Genomic DNA, 6577 nt, shown 5'->3' on the forward strand with positions numbered 1-6577 from the left:
GCTGCTTTGCTAGTTTAACGTCGCCCTTGTCAGGCAGTGTTTTGTTGGCTTAACACCCAGCTAGCTTCACTAAGCAACAGGTTATTAGCAGTGCTGTTCTAGCTTAGCTTGCCTCACTAGGACAACACCAGCTTGTTAGCCTTCTATTCCCACTCTGTGTAACGAGCAACCCCACTCAACAGTCAACAGTAAACAAACATACAGTATAAGTGCACACAGGGTATCTGGACAAAAGTGACAATTTAAAAGGGCAAGACCACTTTAGTAGAGGTTTGGGTTGTGTAGTTACCTTGCCATGATGTAACTCCAAAGGTGGACAAGAATAAAAAAGAATTGCTCCATTCATTAGAAATTGATAATTCTAATTATGCTGCTCATTGACTTAAAACAGCTCTCAAAGTCACTCTTTTAGCACAAACGCAAACAAAGCTGATTCAGACAATATCGAACATCACCAAACCCACTACTGTTTTTGTTTTTTTTATAAAACATTCCTGTTGATGAAAACCCGGACTGGATCCGTGGATCCGGATCCAAATCTTCAAATGACGTCCTACTGGAGACTCCACTTAAACCCTATTCGAATGACAAACAGTAAAAAATATTTACTAAAAAAAATATCAATTGTTTTTATTAAGGTTTAGTGAGTGTCAGTGTGGTTTTCATGTCTCTGTTGTCTCACATTGTCTGTGTAAATGTAGCTGCTGGCTTAGATGGAAAAAGAGGGTTAAAGTGAAAATGTCAGGATTATAACAGACTTTTCCTTTCATATACGTGTTGATGATGATATCAGCTTCCTGTCAGAATGTCAGTTAGAAATCTGTGAAGTTCCAGAGAAACCACCTGATCGAGAGAGATAATCGTGCAACATTTATATTTAAACGTGTTATCTTAAAGATCTTCACTGTATATGAATGCGTCACATCGCAGCATGTTGTGAGCTTGTTGATCTGTGCTTTTTTCCCACTACTAAAACTTTTTTGAACTTTACCTATAATGACATGGCCAAAATAGGGACACTATGTTGAAAGTGCTTAAAGCTGCACTATGCAACTTTCCTCTTCTACCCTGGATTTGAACCTGATTTCCTGCTTAAGAGCTAACATTTGTACCATTGAATTAATAGAATTGAATCTTGACCTTCAGGTCAGAATTTGTGTTAAAGCGCCACTTTAAAGCAATTTACCCTCCTTCCATCGATGTATTAAATCAAACATTACTTTCAATGCAACATTATACTCCTGTGATACTGTACTACAGAGTAATATTCACAGACACAGACTAAAAATACACAGTTATTTCACAAACAAGATTAATATGAACAATGCTGACTCTCCAGAAAATCTATGTTCTCCCAAAAGAGCAATGGAGGATTGTCTTTGTTTTAAATGTGGACTAACAGCCCAGTGGTGGTGAGTGGCTGCTGGGCGTTCTATAAACATGTCTATGAAGAAGCTCCACCTTCCACCATGAAAAGAAATTATTTCCTCCATTCACACTTTCTCCATTCACTGTTCTAAATCCTAAGAGTTTTCTGAAAAACGTATGTTGCTATATAGCTAAAATCTAAAATGACACAGATGCTTTCCCTGGTTTTAATGTGTTGATACTCGGCAGCAGTTCTGTGGAATGGACTCCATGCAAACGAGTAGTTCACCCAAACAATGACTTATTTTCTATCAGTTACACACCCACTGAAGCCTATAATTCATGGAGAGTTTTTAGTTTTTGTCGCATTTCTAAACCAATCATTTGTCTCCGGTAATTTGATGACGGATGACCCGGTCATCAAATTATTGGCTTAGGAATAGAAGACAAGAAGATAATTCAGATGCAAAATAAGGTACAATGACAACAATTTATTGTTATGTCTGGGTTGTAAAAAAATAAATAATAATAATAATAATAATAATAATAATAATAATAATACAAATTAATGGATGCTGCACACACTTAAGGTTTATTATAATAGAATACAGAATGACAAGCAGTGGTATATCAATGAGGATGATTTGGGGAGTTGATCAGCTGGGGTGGTGGGGGGGTGGTATGCAACCTTAGGGACGGTGCCAACTTTGGCCCAGGGGAGGGTCCGAGGGTGAATACTATGGCACACTGGCATAAGTGTGAGAGAGAGGATTTTTCTTTTAAAATAAAATATATAAAAACAATTAGTCAATTAAATTAAGTCCCCTCACATCTGTATGCAAATTACACCCTGCACATAATTCTACATTCATTTAAACAGTTCAAATAAGGTTATGTAGCCTATTATGGGAAATCTAAATCTGTTGGAAATATTTTATTTTTGTATGGTGTCATAATTTAACATAATTGCACACTGACCTATCAATAAAATAAAACGTGGCACTTTGTGTCAAAAAGGTTGCCGACCCCTGTTAAAGCTAGACTAGATGATGAGCAGTGGATAGCACTTAGACATCATACAAGATGTAAGAGTCAAACTGGAGCAGAGAGAATCCTTCAGTTGAACAGAGCGACGATGACCAGTGGTGCTGCCAGGACCACGAGGCTCACTGCAGAGATGGAGGCTCCGTTGCACAAGTCACTGGAACAGCAGCTCATGCTGCCAACCAACGCTGCCGCCGATATACACTTTTCCCCTGTACTGCAGCCCTTAACGGGTACATTAAGGACTGGCACACACACACACACACACACACACACACACACACACACACACACACACACACACACACACACACACACACACACACACACACACACACACACACACACACACACACACACACACACACACACATTACTTTCTGTACCAGTTGTAAACACTTTAACTACTTTTTAATTCAATGCGACATACAACATATTTTCATCATTCAGCAATGTTGTCAGAAAATCAGTGGTGACCTTAAAAGTCTAGAAAAATCTTGGAACATTTTTCTGAGCTGAGGAATGTGAAATGTTTGTGTAAAAACTAAAGCAATAAGGATAATTACGTTTTCCCGCTGCGCAACGATCCATCATGGTCTTGCTGCCGGGAACCATACCACATGCTTCAGTCTTGGTGCAGTCGGGTTGGGCTGGGTTACACATATAGCACTTCAAGGTAGAGGCTAAGACAACAGGTAGACAATATCACAAAGGTTAAAATTGAAAACTACACATTCCAACACAGCTATTTGTTTGTTTACCAAACAAACATTTATAATTCAAACACTTTAATGAGCAGTGTAAATCTGGCTAATAAGTATATATCTAATTTATTTAAGGTAGATTGACACTCTTAGATATCTAAGTGATAGCTTGGGTAGATGTGAGTAGGCATATAATCAATTATAATATTAACTTGTTAGTAGGTATATAATCTATTATAATATTAACTTGTTAGTAGGTATATAAACTATAATATTAACGTGTTAGTAGGTATATAATCTACTATAATATTAACTTGTTAGTAGGTATATAATCTACTATAATATTAATTTAGTAGGTATCTGATCTACTATAATATTAACTTGTTATATAATCTACTTTAATATTAACTTGTTAGTAGGAATATAATCTACTATAATATTAACGTGTTATAATCTACTATAATATTAACTTGTTAGTAGGTATATAATCTATTATAATAACTTGTTAGTGGGTATATAATCCACTGTAATATTAATTTGTTAGGAATATAATATATTATAATATTAACTTGTTAGTAGGTATATCATCTACTATAATATGAACTTGTTAGTAGGTATATAATCTACTATATGAACTTGTTAGTAGGTATATAATATACTATAATATGAACTTGTTAGTAGGTATATAATCCACTATAATATTAACTTGTTAGTAGGTATATAATCTACTATAATATGAACTTGTTAGTAGGTATATAATATACTATAATATGAACTTGTTAGTAGGTATATAATCCACTATAATATTAACTTGTTAGTAGGTATATAATCCACTATAATATTAACTTGTTAGTAGGTATATAATCCACTATAATATTAACTTGTTAGTAGGTATATAATCCACTATAATATTAACTTGTTAGTAGGTATATAATCTACTATAATATTAATTTGAGTATCACACTCCAGATTCTATATGCTAAAGTCTGTGAAGGCTATGCATGTGAGTGACAGGGGCAGTTTACACCATGTGTGTGGATTTCACTGTCACAGTGAAATGACTGTAAATTATTAATGTAGTATTATTATTATTACCATTATTATTAGTAGTAGTATTAGTATTAGTATTAGTATTATTAGTATTACTATTCACATGTTGTGAAAGGCAGACAACAAAAATCATTAGTAAATACTTACCATGTGGTAAGAGCACGAGGCCAAGGATGAGTATGATCAGATGCATGGTGTTGGACATAGAGGTTTAAATGACTCATTGAGCAGCAGCGTTAACAGCTTTTAATACCTTTGTAAAGGGGGCGTGGCTGGTGTCTGCATTTGAGTCAACTAATGCTAATATGCATAGACATATAAAGGTAGGCGCCTCCTCCGGCTCTGAAGCGTCTGTATATCGGGCGTGCTTCCGCGTGGGTCACAGAAGGGGGCGTTCGGTAGGCCAATCAGAGGCAGGTGGGGGCAGGACAACTAGATTCTGACAAGTCCTTGAAAAGACGTGCTGTGATTGGCCAGTAGTCACTTTGAGTGGCAGCTTCCCCTGCCCCCATGTGCAACATGCAACGGCTGTTTGTCTATGCATGGAAACTAAATGTTTCGTGAGAACAAGGTCTTTCTGCCAGTAAGTTGACTGGTCTACGTAGGTGTTGCTACCTACCAGCACACTGAGACAGAGAGAAAGATAGAAAGAGACAGACAGACAGACAGACAGTTAGTGTGAGAGGGAGAGGGGGGGGGGGGGTTGATGGGGATGCAACATTAAGATACAGTATATTCTGACTGAGGCCCTGGTATGTGTGTTTATCAGACAGATAGACAGACAGGCAGACAGACAGACAGACAGACAGACATATCACTACATGAATGCAGAGTACACCACGTGTGTGTGTGTGTGTGTGTGTGTGTGTGTGTGTGTGTGTGTGTGTGTGTGTGTGTGTGTGTGTGTGTGTGTGTGTGTGTGTGTGTGTGTGTGTGTGTGTGTGTGTGTGTGTGTGTGTGTGTGTGTGTGTGTGTGTGTGTGTGGGGTGTGATGTCTTGCCACATATAGCAGCATGAGAAGGCTCAACTGCAGCTTTCTAAAAACTCATCATTCATAACTACTGTTGTTAATGGAGTTTTGTACAAAATGAAAAGTATTCTGGACAATGATACATTCCTGTATGCAGAGGTGGACAGTAACGGAGTAAATTTACTTGAGTACTGTACTTAAGTACATATTCGGAGGATCTGTACTTTACTTGAGTATTAGATTTCTTTGATACTTATTACTCTTACTCAAGTACATTTTCAAGACAAATATTTTACTTTTACTCGAGTACATTTCAAGGACACCGGCTTCGAATGCTATCAATGCATTGAATGGGAGATTATCACGTTTTATCAGACCATTGAATGGGGCGAGTAGGCGAGGAGTAGGCGATACACAGACCTACCGCGATTTGTCAGACCATTCATTGGGTGTATTCAGGAGCTACTGACCTACTTTGGAGGCGGAGCAGTCCCCACAACAATATTTACGATTCTGTGCCTATCGGTACATAACTCCAACGGCGCTGAGTAGGCTCAGGCGAGCGTCGCACCGCTCAGGACGGCAACTCGGTCGCTTTAGCTCCCTCGGTGGTCCTTCCGCGGGGCTCCAGCTCGCCTGAGACTGCGCGCCTCCGTCATGGTCCGAAACCAAAACAACCAAAACCGAAACTGAACTATTTAAGTCATCTCCGTCGGTAGGTCAGTATGTCTTGATAACACCCAATGAATGGTCTGATAAATCGCGGGTAGGTAAGTAGGTCGCCTACTTCGCCCATTCAATGGTCTGATAAAACGTGATAATCTCCCATTCAATGCATTGATAGCATCCGAATCAGGTGTCAAGGAAGGCTGAAAAGTACAAGTTACTTTTAGGTTCGCTGGTTGTTGTTTTTTCCTCCTAAAATGCAATTGGTCTCAATGGTCCCTGACCATGTTGCAATATGTTTTTTTCTTCTTGTTCCATGGAACAGTGCATATGATCGACCTGGTGACCTATGATGACATGTCAATGTTGTCAGTTTCTGGGAAGTGGGAGGTCAAGAAATTCCACAGAAAAGGGAATTAGAATCTCAAGAAGGGGAAGTGTACCGGATTGCCTGATGGAGTCATCATTATTAGGAAATGTGGCCATATAATTGCATGTGTCTGTGCAGTCCATGGACCACTGGTTGAGAAACAGTGGGATGTATCATGGAATGCATGCATACAGTAGGGTCCGCGTCAATATGGCGGCTCATTATTCCGACGGTTACAAACCCTATACCTAACCCTAACCGCACGCGGAATCGACGTAGTCGGAATAATGGGACGTCGGACTTATGAGCAGTCCCCCATACAGTAGCAAGTGTTAGCAAAGCACTAATCTTAGCTTTAATCTCACCCAACACAACAGTGGTCCCCAGGTTGATTCTTAATCAGGG

General features: G+C 38.7%; 1 long non-coding RNA gene across 1 annotated transcript; it reads right to left on the reverse strand.

Moving 5' to 3' along the window:
- Positions 1 to 1939: 1939 nt before the first annotated feature.
- LOC311038202 lies at positions 1940 to 4374 on the reverse strand. Its single transcript, XR_014600024.1, has 3 exons — positions 4314 to 4374; positions 2979 to 3095; positions 1940 to 2657 (listed from the first exon to the last, which is right to left on the reverse strand). It is a non-coding gene; the product is annotated as an uncharacterized lncRNA (long non-coding RNA).
- Between the last annotated feature and the right edge of the window lie 2203 nt (positions 4375 to 6577).

This window comes from Gymnoscopelus microlampas (assembly GCF_963454915.1).
Source record: "Gymnoscopelus microlampas genome assembly, chromosome: 21".
NCBI lineage: Eukaryota > Metazoa > Chordata > Actinopteri > Myctophiformes > Myctophidae > Gymnoscopelus > Gymnoscopelus microlampas.